We start from the raw sequence: 14,437 nt of genomic DNA, 5'->3' as shown, positions 1-14,437 counted from the left end.
TATTTGAAACATTGAGAGATAATCTTTGTGCCATATTTCCTTGTTTTTGAAAATATTTTTTTTAAGAAGTGAACTTCTGTGGTATAGAAGCCTTTTTAAAGAAATTAGAGTTATTTCTTCAATAGGCAAGCACTTTGGCTCTGATACCAATTGTTGAGAGAAAAACTTGAGTCATACGTGGACAAACGTTAGAACAAGTAATAATGCGGAATAAAGTTTAACTCAAAGGATCATTAAATCTCAACAATAATAATAAGTTAGAGTTAGAAAGGTAGAAAATTAGATGCATAAATATAAGGAAATATAAATGACAACAAGTGTTATATCAAGCATACAAATAAGTTGATTCTTAACGAGAATTACAGTCAATCCAAGTTAGTGAGTGAGATCAAACTTAGTGATGAAGTCTAGAAAGACTTGCTCTGAAGAGAGATTTTAAACAGATAAGATAATTGTTGAAGATTATTGTGTTGCGTCTTGGGCCCTTTCGTTTTACAACTGGATTGGGCTTGTTAATCTGTGTTTATCGAGATTAGCCTTCTTTTTCTTAGATAAACGGTTAGGGTTTTATTATAAATATATGCATGCATGTATACGTATAAGTAGTTGTCGTCACTCTCATTGATTATTGAAAACCCTAAAATCCTCTACAGTTGATGTTCTTTATCGAACTCTTTTGAGGATTGTTTATTAAATCATTTGACACCTTTTGATCCATTAGCTTGTTCTTAATTGTTTATCTTGTTATTTATCTACCTATTTTATAGATCTAATCGATCTTCAAATTTGTTTTAAAACTATCAATTGGTATCAGAGCAGGAGGCTGTGTAATCGATACACTTCTTTTCTGTGAAAAAGCTTCGATTAGGGTTATTCCGCATTCATTGATATTTATTGAGCCGTCATCTCATAATTGATGTATCTCAATATTTATTGTTTTTGCCCTAATTTGATATATTACAAGTCTGATCTTTGAACAGGTTAGTCGATCAATTATGGACGAGTCGCAATCCAATCCCATCAATATTTCAAACAGCATTGGATCAACAACGAAGATTCCCATCCTGTACACCCATGATTATGAAGTCTGGGCGAATCAGTTTGAAGATTATGTCGTAGGATCTGAGGATAATGGATACCTCATCTGGGAAGCAATTATCTCTGGACCGTTTTCTCATTCAACAACTTCAAGGATTATTAAAACTCAAAAGGAGTATAATGATCTTCTGAAAGATGTTAAAGATGTAGCGCAAGACGAAAAAGTTAAATTTCAGTGTAATATCAAAGCGCTAAGATTGATTAGATTTGCTCTTCAATCTGATACTTTTAGGCTGGTAAGTTCATGCACGACTGCATAAGAGATATGGGACAGGCTACATGAATTGTACTCTATAGACGAAGATCTTGAACACTCCATTCAAACCTTACTCTTGTCTGAGTTTGGTGAGTTCAAGCAAGGAGCAGAAGAAACGGTGACTCAAACGTTTGATCGCTTCAATCATCTTCTTAGCAAGATGATCAAACATGACATCGAAAGGAAGCTTATTGAACAGAAGGTTACATTTTTGAATGGACTCAGGTCTGAGTGGAGAGCAATCGTGTCCACAGTTAAAGCACACGAGCAATTCAAATCCTATTCTTTGGCGAAACTGGTGGGCATCCTAAAATCTCAAGAAAAGATCGTACTGCAAGAGAAAACCGTGGTTTCAAGTCTAGGTTCATTAGCCCTTCTGTCGAAAAGCAAAGTTGTGATAGAGGACGAAGATCTCAACTTGGATGATTATGATCTCACATCTGAAGACTATGCTATGATGGTGTCAAACCCTAAGAGATTCATCAAGAAGAGATTCCCCACCAATAGGAACCGAAACTGGCAAGGAAGCTAGAGCGCTGAAAAGGTCAAAGATGAACCGAAAGCTGAAGAATCAAAGAAGGAACCGAAGGCTGAAGGAGATTCTGGAGTGAGCTGCTATTATTGTGGAGGAAAGAACCACTATGCAAAAGATTGCGTCCTCAAAAAGATGGCAGAAAAGGATGAAGAAAATGATGAAGAAGCCGTGTTGATGAAAAAGCTTGATGAGTTAAGGAAGAAGAAATCTGCTGCTAATCCTTCCATGAATGCTTTAATTGTGCAGGGTTCGGTAGCTGATGATGAGTTCGGTGGCGTGGAGGTATGGTCATCCGACTCTGAAGATGATGAAGTGAGGAAGCCTTCACATGGAAAGGCTTATGTAGCGAAAGAAGAGATCAGTGGTGGAAGATGCTTGATGGTGTCCGATGTTTCTCAGATGAGAGGATACAACACTGATGGTGGGAATGATGACAAAGAACAGCAGAATCTGTGCTTTACTGCCAAACCACTCAGCGAGCAGTTCAACGAACTTGATGAACTGATCAAGAAGGTACAATCCGTTTTTGTCTCATTTAAAGTCCCACAATGCTCATATGAAAAGGAATTAAAAAGTGTTAATTCAAGAATCTCTCATCTAGATAGTAGTTTAACTCAAACTCGGGTCACCAATTCTAACCTAACTGATCAATTAAGCAGGGTGTCTTCAAAGAGTGAGGAACGGCGGATGTGGATCGAACTGAAGGAGTCAGAGTTAATCAAAATAAAAGATGAAAACATTTATTTGCAAAGAGACAATTTAAAGCTTTTGAAACAGCGAAATGTTTTTTGTCTGATTGCCAAACATCTTTATACTAATATTACTCAACTTCATTTGAATTGTGAAATAGGGCAAAAGATTCATCGCATGATTTTACCCTTTCTTAAGTTTAAGGAAGATGAAATTGATGCTGATGCATATAATTGTGAGAGTATTATTTCGTCTGAGGATGTTAATCCAACATATTTGTATGGACTGGACAAAATTGAATCTTTTATAAAATCCAAGGACCACAAGAATATGCTCAAAAATCTTTTGGATGAAAATGATAAACTGAAGCTAAGAACCGAAACCATACAAAAATTTGACTCACTGAATGTCAACTTAAGCTCGGAAAATAAAATTGATGTTGAAAATGCATCTGAGCTTAATGAAGACGATAATATGAGTGAAATTTCTGTAGAGGACACAGTTGATTGTTCAGAATTTGTCAAGAATGAACCCGAGAACCACAAAAATCTCATCTCAGAAAATTCTGTGGAATTCGCTCGGTTGTCCCAACAAAAGTCCCCGATTCTTGTAGAGAAGGCAGTCGTATATCAAAAAGTTAGAACCACTCCGAATCAGGTGTACAAAGTCACAGGTGTGACCGAACATCAGACTGCTGAACTAACAGCTATTGTGAATGAAGACAATGCTGATGGCTGTGACGAGTTCTTCTGTCGGCTCCCATTGACAATGCTGATGAAACGGTAGGTCTGTCTGAAAGGACTTCATGGAAAAGCAAAGGCAGATACGTACCAGAACCTTTAAATAAACCTGATGGCTTCAACGTGGCAAGTACAAGTGGAACAAAAGATGTCCCTCAAGAGAAAGAAATTCCTGCAAAAGAAGTCATATCTCCAAGTGAAACAACATCGGTTCAGAGTGGATCGACCAATGAAAATCAAAAACATAAAGCTAACATCCATCATCAACCAAAGCAGATGAGAAGTCAAAAATGGGAAAGGAATCAGAGATACAAGAAGAATCTCTCAAAAAGAAAACAATTTTGGCAATCGCAAAATGCCTATTTCTCACATCAAGATAGGAATTTAAAACCAGCGAAAAATCCTGTTGGATCGACGGAGAGAAACGACAACCGAAAGCAGAGTCTTGGTTCTGAGCAGAACAACAACCGAAAGCAGAGGTTCGGTTCAGAGCACAATGACAACCGAAAGCAGAAGTTCGGTTCAGAGCAAAATGACAACCGAAAGCTGAGGCTCGGTTCTGAGCAAAACAATAACCAAAAGCAGAGGTTCGGCTCAGAGCATAACAACTGCCGAACGCATAGATTCGGTTCAGAGAATGATTTCAACCGAAAGCACAGGTTTGGTTCAGGAATCAAAAGAGATCAAAACTCTAAAGATGGTCCTACCGTTAATCAAAAGCAAAAGAGTCACCAAGAATCTTCAATCAAGAAGTCATACCGTTCTGAGCTATCTCATTCTAACTCTTCTAACTCTTCAAAATCCTCTGTCTCTTCTCGTCCTAAAGTCCACTCTGTTTCTTCTCAAAAATATCAGTCATCAGCTGAACAAAAAGGAAAACAGAAGGTTTCAAATATTGAATCAGAATCAATACCAAAACCATTAAATCCCAGTAAAATCAAAGTTTTCACCATCAAAAGGAAAGATGAAACAACACTAATAAAAAGAACATATGTAGTTGACACCTCTCTTACTATTCCAGTAAAAAGCTCACGTGGACCCAAGAAGCTCTGGGTTCCTTAATCTACTTAATTTTTGCAGGTTATCAGTGACGAGCAATATGACGAAGAATGGTACATTGATAGTGGCTGCTCGCGTCACATGACAGGGAGGAAAGAAGAGCTAGGGGAATTCAGATCTCTTTCAAATGGTGGAAATGTCAAATTTGGGAACAATTCCTTCGGAACCATCAAAGGCTACGGGATGATTACAAACGGTGATTTCTCAATCAGGAAAGTTGCATATGTAGAGGGACTACAACACAATCTCATCAGTGTATCTCAGCTTGTTGGAGGTACTGGTCTCAAGGTCTCATTCGATGATGAGGGTTCGGAAATTATTGAGAAGAAGACGAACAAAGTTATTCTCAAATCAGAGCGCAAAGGTGAAATGTTTCCCCTAAATCTCAAACCAATCAAAGGAAACCCAACCATCTGCCTGTTATCCAAAGCACAATCTGACGAAAGCTGGCTATGGCACCGAAGACTCTCTCATCTCAACTTCAAAGATATCAACAAACTTGTCACTAGAGGTCATGTTAAGGGTCTTCCATTGCTCAAGTATGACAGAGATCATCTATGTGCTGCATGTGAAATGGGGAAGCGGAGTCGTCAAAGTCATCCATCTATAATAAACACTAAAGTCGTTGAACCACTTGAATTACTTCATATTGATTTATGTGGTCCATCTTCTATAGAAAGCATTGGTGGTAGCAAGTATATTCTTGTTATTGTTGATGACTTTTCACGTTTTACATGGGTGTTCTTTCTGAAGCTTAAATCTGAAGCGACTCACAAGCTAAAAGTGTTCATCAAGCAGATTGAAGTACAGCTGAAGAAGGTCGTTCGCAACATCAGAAGCGACAATGGGTTGGAGTTCAAAAATAAAGAATTTGAAGAATTCCTGGAAGAAAAGGGAATCAGTCACAACTTCTCAGCTCCCTACACACCTCAACAGAACGGAATTGTCGAAAGACGAAACCGATCCTTATGTGAAGCTGCCCGAACAATACTAAGTTTTGCTTCCTTACCTTTATATTTTTGGGCTGATGCTATTTCTGCTGCTTGTTTTACATAGAACAGGTCGTATCTTAACAAGCGCTTCACTCTCACTCCTTATGAGATCATCAACAACAGGAAGCCAAATGTGAAGTTTTTCCATGTGTTTGGTTCTAGGTGTTTCATTTTCAATTCCAGAGAACACCGCAACAAGTTTGATGTCAAAGCTGACGAAGGGATATTTATGGGTTATTCTCTTACTTCCAAAGCATACAGGGTGTTAAACAAGCGTTCAAGGAAGATAGAAGAAACTTACTATGTGACTTTTGATGATAGCTATGTTAGAAAGCTAAAGGCCAACGAAGACACAGCTGGAGAAATCATTCCTCAAACTGGCCAAGTCACTGCCTCGTAATCTATTCGAGAAATTCATGGAGCTTTTTGATGAACCAGAGAAGGCCACTTTTCTGAAGCCAGTGCAGCAGACAACAGGGTAGATCATTTGAAGCAACTTATTGACGAAGCTGCAAGAAGAATGAATGAAGAAGAATCGAGTTCACAAGACCCTCCCCAACACAATGCGTCAGTCGAGGGGGAGTGTCCACCATCAGTTGAGGGGGAGGATCCACCTTCATCCCAGCCAAGTTCACAAGTTGAGGGGGAGCTAAGGTCTCAACCTTCAACCGAAAGTGCCTCACCAACCAAGAGTGCCTCTCTAACCGAGAGTGCCTCAACAACCGAGACTGCCTCACCAACCAAGAGTGCCTCAACAACTGAGAGTGCCTCACCATCCGAAAGTGCCCCACCAACCGAAGGTACATCAACACCCGAAAGCTTAACACCACAAGAAACCACTCTAGCTCAAGATTCACAAGACATTCCTGTAAGATCATATGTCGAGGAGGAGCATGCTGATATGTCATACGACTTCGACAGTCTGTCCGAACCAGAAGAAATGATAAATGCTGAATTAGATCCATCTTTCGATCCAAACTTCCCTCCTCTCACCAAATGGACCAGAAATCATCCTGTCTCTCAAGTTGTTGGTAATATCTCAGAAACAGTTCTAACTCGATCACAACTCAAGGCAAAACAAGCATCCTTGTTCTCAAAAGTCAAATTATGCATGTTTAACTCATTCGTATCAAAAGTTGAACCAAAGACAGTTAAAACTGATCTTGATCACTCGGATTGGGTTCAAGCTATGCAAGATGAACTGAATGAATTTGAAAGGAACAAAGTCTGGCGTCATATTCCAACTCCTCCACATGCCTCGGTTGTCGGTCTCAAATGGGTCTTTAGGAACAAACTTGACAAGGAAGGGAACGTTATCAGAAACAAAGCACGTCTGGTTGTAAAAGGATACTGTCAGGAGGAAGGCATTGACTATGAAGAGACTTTCGCTCCTATAGCTAGGCTGGAATCAGTGAGAATATTTCTTGCCTATGCTGCTCACAAAAACTTTGAGGTCTTTCAAATGAACGTCAAGTGTGCATTTCTCAATGGAGATCTCGAAGAAACTGTGTATGTGGAGCAACCTCCTGGATTCGTGAATGAAAAGTATCCCGATCATTGTTACATTCTAGATAAAGTCGTGTATGGTCTGAAACAAGCACCGAGAGCCTGGTATGAAACACTGACTAAATTTTTAAAGATGTCCAAATTCAAACAAGGTTCGGTTGACCCAACCTTCTTTTGCAAAAAGGAAGGTAACCACCTTATGATCGTTCAAATTTATGTCGATGATATCATCTTTGGCTCCACGAATCCTAGCCTAACAGCTGAATTCAGAAAGCTGATGGAGACTAAATTTGAAATGAGCTCGATGGGTCCCATTAACTTTTTCCTTGGTTTAAATATCAAACAGGGACCTGAAGGCATCTTTATCAACCAGGAAGCTTACACAAAGAATCTCTTAGCAAAATTTGGCATGATGGGAGATTCAAAGGTCAAAGTCCCAATGGCGTTCGGCACTAAGCTCACTCCTTCCCTGGATAAACCGGCTGTTGATCTTACACTTTATCGTCAAATGATAGGCTCTCTAATGTATCTTACTGCTAGCAGACCTAACATTATGTTTTCTGTTTGTTACTGTGCTTGGTTTCAGGCAAATCCACGGGAGCCTCACATGCTTGCAGTAAAGAACATATTTCGTTATCTCAAGAGAACTACCTCTTTAGGTTTGTGGTACCCTTCTAACTCAAGCTTCTTCGTTCAAGCCTACTCAGATGCAGACCTTGGTGGTTGTGGTCTCGACAGGAAAAGCACCACTGGCGGCTGCCAATTCCTCGATGGGAAGTTGGTCAGCTGGCAGTCAAAGAAACAAACATGCGTGTCTCTGTCTACTGCTGAAGCAGAATACATTGTCGCTGCTTCCTGTACCTCTCAAGTGATTTGGATCCAGAGTCAACTCCGAGACTATGGACTCAATATGAAAAAGATCCCACTATATTGTGACTCTGAAAGTGCAATTAGGATTTGTCATAACCCAGTGCAACACTCCAAGACCAAGCACATCGCACTGAGGTATCACTTCATTAAAGATCACGTGGAAGACGGAAACGTTGAAGTACACTTTGTTCGAACCACTGATCAGTTGGCCGATGTCTTTACTAAAGCTCTTCCTGAAACGACTTTCAACAAAATTCTACAAGGCTTAGGTATGATGGTAGGAGAGTCGGTCCCAAATCCTGAAAACTCTAAATAAGTATCAAGAACTGAAATAGACAGACCGCTCGGTCTCTCTCTGCTCTGGAGATTTAATGGAACCGAAGTAGGCAGACCGCTCGGTCTCTCTCTGCTCTGGTGATTTAATGGAACCGAAATAGACAGACCGCTCGGTTCCTCTCTGTTCTAAAATTGTCATGTCACCGAAATACACAGATCGCTCGGTCTATCTCTGCTTCATCTTTATTTTATGTTGTACAATTTTATCTTTCTGTTTTTATTTCTTTTTCAGAAAAATTTCAAAATCACAAAAACATTTTATCTTTCTGTTTTTATTTCTTTTTCAGAAAAATTTCAAAATCACAAAAACATTTTATCTTTCTGTTGTTATTTCTTTTTCAGAAAAATTTCAAAATCACAAAAACATTTTATCTTTCTGTTTTTATTTCTTTTTCAGAAAAATTTTGAAATCACAAAAACATTTTATCTTTCTGTTTTATTCCGTTTTCTTACTTATTTCCACTACTCGCAAGTCCTGGCTGGTGTAAGCTTTTCACAGGTAAATACAAGTATCACCTTCTATAGTGTTCACCCATGTATGTTTTATCTTTCTCTCAGACTAGTTAGACGTCCCTAGAAGCATGCTGTTGTATGTTGTCACAAGCCTCTATGACCTTGAGTAAGCCTTAATGATTCGATCATACCTATCGTTTCTTCCCAATCAGGCTATTCTCTAACACTCGGTCTAGAGCTACCTCACTCTTCTCATTTGAGACATGAGTTGCTCTGCTTTGTCCCACTTCTGTAGCAGAAGGTACATTCGGTCTCTTAACCACCTCCTCAAATTCTCCATTTACCTTCGATTCCCTAAAGTAACCCTTGATGCTTTCGGTCTTTACCACTGAAGCTTATGGTTACACAACATCTGTGTTTATGATCTTGGATTCGATTACCACGTTCTAAGTGAAACCCAAAATCCAATACCTAAAATGAATTGACGGTGAGTGATATACTCAAGATGTTACTTGAAAATCTCATTTTCCTTTTGTGTGATCTTTTATGAAATCATCTCCACCTAAGACATTTCTTCCCAAAGAGGTCCAGTTTATTTTTCTTTGAGATTTCTGTTTATCCCATGCTTGTCACACGATAATTCCCACCTACCTGTTCAACAGATCACATCGGTCTCACAGGTACCTCTGCCAACACTCAGTTTTATGTTAAGACTTGATGTTCGGTCAGAGGACAGCCACCCCACAGCCTATGATCAAAAGATGCCTTTCATTGTTTATTAACAGACAATTGATCGTATTTCCAGGGAAACCACACAAGCACTTCAAGTCTCTCTTGGCTTTGAAGGAAGTGATTCTTGCCTGGAATCTTCCGCTTTCTATCTTCTTAATAGACAACACTCACATCTCAAACACCTTTGATTTATTTCTTTATCTTTCACAATCTTATGCAAGGAAATTAATTCTTTCCAACATTCCGATTGCTGTTTGGTATATGGTTTTAAGTTTCAGTTGTAATCAAACAAGGGCACAAGGAATTTCAAACGGTACAAAAATAAGATTTGGGTGCGTGCAATTGATTCGTTTCACACCCACGTGTGCTAACGTATTCTTGGGATAAACCATAACATCCAATCGTGCTTTTTCAGGTGACGTTTTGGTTTCCTCATCATCACGATTTTCTCTCTCCAGTGAACGGTATAAATAAGGGGTGATCGTGTTCTTTGGCATTTACCTCCCACGTAATCTCTCTCTGAAAAGTTTTCACTGTTCATCTTCTTCTTCAATTCAACAATGGCGACTTCTTCTTCTGCACACGATCAAACTGCATCTTCATCTTTGCTTTCCATCAAGCCTAATCAGAATATGATTATCGAGATGACCCCTTTCTTATACGATGCGTACATGCTCCATGTGGTGGAATGCCTAAAATATTCCCCATTGTTGTTGGCACTCACGCAGGTGGAAGCCGTTCCACTGTCCCTGCTTTCTCAAGTCTACACAACAGCAAGTTATGACAAACACAAAGATCGCATCTACTTCACCATCCACGACAAGAAAACCTCCGTTTCCAAAACCAAGTTTTGCTCTCTTCTAGGGCTTGCAGTTGATTCTTCCGTCATCTCACCGGATTTTATCACTACAACCCAACTTTTCTCGATGATGTACGAGATGGGTTATACGGATGTTCTTACGACAATCGCGAAGGTCAAGAAATCTTGTCTTCCTTCTCAATGGAATGGCTTGCTTACCCTTTTGATCAAGGGTTTAGCGGAGCGCTGTGGTGGTTCTGATACCACGAGTAAAGGATTTCTCACCATTCTCTATGGTCTTTACAACGGCATCAACCTAGGTTATGGCTCCATAATCTGGTCTCATGTCGTTCAGAGTCTAAACACCTCCACCCGGTACTCTGAGATCTCTTGCGGCCGTTTCTGGACGCTCATCACGAAGAAGGCCATGGATTCCCTTGAAATCCCTGTGATGAAGGATGCTCTTCTGGCTTCAATAGCCTCTTACCACACTAAGAAGATCATAGTTTCTGATCCAAGTAAGTTTCTCCATTATGGATTAATCCCTGAATCCATGTACAGGTGTGTGACGCCTCACAGCAAGATCATGGCTGACTATAGCACCAGAACACCCTTGCCTCCAAGGGTTCTGTCTGAAGAACAGAAAGCTGCCTTGGAAGCCCTTGATCAACCTGCCAACCATGGCAAGAGGGCTGGTAAAAAGGAGAAACAAGAGAAGACATAATCTGAACCGAAAAAGGAGAGAAAGCCAAGATCGTCCAAACGAAAACATGATGCAGATGAACCTTCTCAGTCCAAATCAAAGAAGGTTAAGAAGATGGCTAAAAGGGCCAAAGGATCCCCTTCTCCTGGCTCTGCTCCAAATGACCAATCCGACACAAAGGCTGCAGCTCCTCATTCTTCTCCAACAGAGACAACTATCGCTCAGTCTCCTCAACAACCATCCTCTCCTACAGGCACTCATCTTACCTCTCCACCAGCATCTCCCAAAATTACAAAATCACCAACTCCTCCACCTTCTCCTAAAATTTCCACCCCACCCCCATCACCAAAATGGACGGTCCCACTTTCTGTTCCTATAACCATCCCTCCCACTACAACAGAACCAACCATTCCTTTATCTGTTACTATACCTACATCTTCTATCCCCACTCTAATCATCACCGAATCAGTTATGACCACCTCTTCCCAACCACCAGTAACAGTCAATGTATCTGATACAGGGGCTACTACTGTGGTTGAAACCCCCGTCATCAACATCCCACCATCACCTTCTCCATCCTCAAACTCCGGTGCTACCTTGGGCGGTGATGATGAAGAGTACGATTCTATTTATTATAGCCCATACCAGATTCCCACAGATACTGATGCCGATACCTCTATTACCAGTCAGCAGCTTCAAGAAATTCACGACAAACTCGATAGTCTGTTGGCTGATAACAAAGCCTATGGGGGTGTGGTGCTGAAAGCCTTCATCGAGTCTGCGATCAAGATGTATACTAACGCTCTGGATCGTTCCACTGATGCCATTGACAACTCTGCAGCTTCATGCTCCAAAGCTACCAAGGAAGTCTCTGAGGTTGTTCACACAACTCAGATCTTTCTTGATTCTCTCAAAGCACATGCTGATACTAATGTGGCCAAGTTTCAGACGTCCGTAGACTCCTTTTCGGCTACTCTTCAGGGTGAAACCTCCAAGTTTGAGGCTCTGCGTTCTGACCTCAAAACTAAATCCACCTCTTTTCTCCGATCCTTGGATTCACGTTTTGCTTCTCTAGCAGCAGAGAGCACCTTAAGAGAAGATCTTGTCAAGCATCAAGCAACTATCGACCTTCAGAAGATACAACTGGCCCAGGCACAACAAGAAATCTCTTTGCTGAAAACTCAACGGGTAGTTCTTCAAGGTTGCACTGGTGATGTCAAGAATATGTTGACAACTGTCCTTGACACTCATGATCCCTTTCTTACCCTTACCATCAGACAGTATCTCCAGGCTAAACTCCTTCCTGCAATTAACATCTTGAGCGAAATGAAGGGTGTCTCGGAGAAGCTTGTTCTTCCAAGACAAGGGGGAGAGGAGGATTTACCAAAGATAGAACCGAAGGTTAATTTAGCTTCGGGTTCTGGAAAACAGTTCGTTGTTGAGAGTGAGTCAGATACCGATGAAACTATCGCTGAAGCTCTTCAACGAAAGAAAAGGGACAAAGAGCTGGATGAAACACTAAAAATAGCTTGAGAGGCCGAGGCAAAAGAAAGAAAAATCAAGGAGGATGAGGATGCTCCACAAGCCAAGAAGACTCTGTTCCCAGAATGGGACAGAGACACACTCATCAATCAAGCGATTGAGTTTCCCTCCATATATTGGTTGGAACCGATTGCATCCTTTGAGTGTGAGAATACCAAAGACTCGCAGTTTGACATGCCAATCACACGAAAGGCCTTTACATTTCATTGCTTCGATGTCACTGCCGATGTCCCTCATCCAAACTTGAAGGTTGACAGAGAATTAATAGATTTCTATCTGAAGTATGGTCAACCACAGTACTTGACATGGAGTGCACAGAAGATAATTAAAGTCAAGGTACTGAAACCAACACAGGCTAGGAAATTTGTGAACATTAACTTCAAAATCAACAGAGGAACGACCAACACAGAACATTTTATTTCTCTGGCAGATCTTCCCAGTCTGAATCCTCATGATTGGATTCTGCTATACAACATTCTTCTCTCCAATCAAAGAGAGTATGAACCGATTCTGAAACATCTCAAAAGAATGTTGGCTTCCTATATCAATGAGCTCGCCACTATGGATCAGGAAATAGCAAAGATAATGAACAAGAAACCGACTGTCAAGCCTACTTCCAAGACAGGAGATGTACACAAAATGAAGTTAGGGCAAATTGACTCTTCAAATCTGACGGACATGCTCACAAGAGGCGATAAGCACAAGTTTCTGTTTGCTTTGGTAGACAAGCATCTGTTTTCAACAGATTGTCTGGAGCATATCATAAACATCATTCACCGATGCAAGCAGAACTCCACAGCAGACAAGAAGAACTTCACTGATATGCTTTGATGGTATATCACCTTCAGGCATCACATTCTGGCTATTATACTGAGGATTTTTGAGATGGTGAAGAAGCCTTCTGCTGTTAAAAGGGAATGAAGATTTTGTGCCAAAGACGCAAAGGGGGAGATTGCTGAAGATTATTGTGTTGCGTCTTGGGCCCTTTTGTTTTACAACTGGATTGGGCTTGTCAATCTATGTTTATCGAGATTAGCCTTCTTTTTCTTAGATAAACGGTTAGGGTTTTATTATAAATATATGCATGCATGTATACGTATAAGTAGTTGTTGTCACTCTCATTGATTATTGAAAACCCTAAAATCCTCTACAGTTGATGTTCTTTATTGAGGTCTTCTGAGGATTGTTTATTAAATCATTCGACACCTTTTGATCCATTAGCTTGTTCTTAATTGTTTATCTTGTTATTTATCTACCTGTTTCATAGATCTAATCGATCTTCAAATTTGTTTTAAAACTATCAATAATATTTAAGTGATGAGTAAGAAGAGAGTAAGATGAGCAATGAGATTTAGGATGCGTAAGAGATGTGTGTGTCATTTTGAAAATGATAACTCCTTTTATAGAGTCTCAAAGGTTACAATGGTCCTATCTGTTAATTGTTTCCATGTAAGGCACATTGGGTAAAAGAAAGTATAGATAAAACAGATAAAACACTAAGCCAAAATGCTTGATGACATTGTTGATCATGAATGCGGGTGAGCTTGATTACTAATTGATTGTGGATCAAAAGATGGTTGCGGTTTGTTGAAATGAAAGAGGGTTACTTTTAAGTTCCAACGATAGTCTGAGAAGAGAAATCATTGAGAGCAAACAAGGAAAAAAGAAAAGCTCTACATACCTACTAGGAGAGATTCAAGAAGCTTTTGGTTCTGTTCCCACAACATGCGATCAGTGACTACCAACTTTATAATTGCTTTTATGAAGGCCTGACACCCATGGACATGTTGGATTAGGTGTCTAAGCCCCCAAACTATTATTGGTATGTACTTGACCCGATATAAGCATGGTCCATTTGGGTTGCAACTCTCTGGAGCAATTTGATAGGATGGATATTTGAGAAAGAAGTTATTGTGATTTATTAATATATTATGAGTATAATATATTAATTGAGAAATCATATTATTTAATTAGTATTGATCAAGAATTAATTTGGAATTAATTTAGTTATCAAAAGAGACTAATTAAATTAATAGGGAATGTTTATATAAATTAGTGATACATATGGTTTGGGCTATTGGTCCATCATGGACTAAGTTTATGTGAGAGTCCATGAAGAGTTAGTC

This window comes from Lactuca saligna, chromosome 6 (genome assembly GCF_052625555.1).
Source record: "Lactuca saligna cultivar CGN05327 chromosome 6, ASM5262555v1, whole genome shotgun sequence".
In the NCBI taxonomy this organism is placed as follows: domain Eukaryota; kingdom Viridiplantae; phylum Streptophyta; class Magnoliopsida; order Asterales; family Asteraceae; genus Lactuca; species Lactuca saligna.
The sequence above is the reverse complement of the archived record's forward strand: the minus strand, read 5'-3'. Positions refer to the sequence as shown.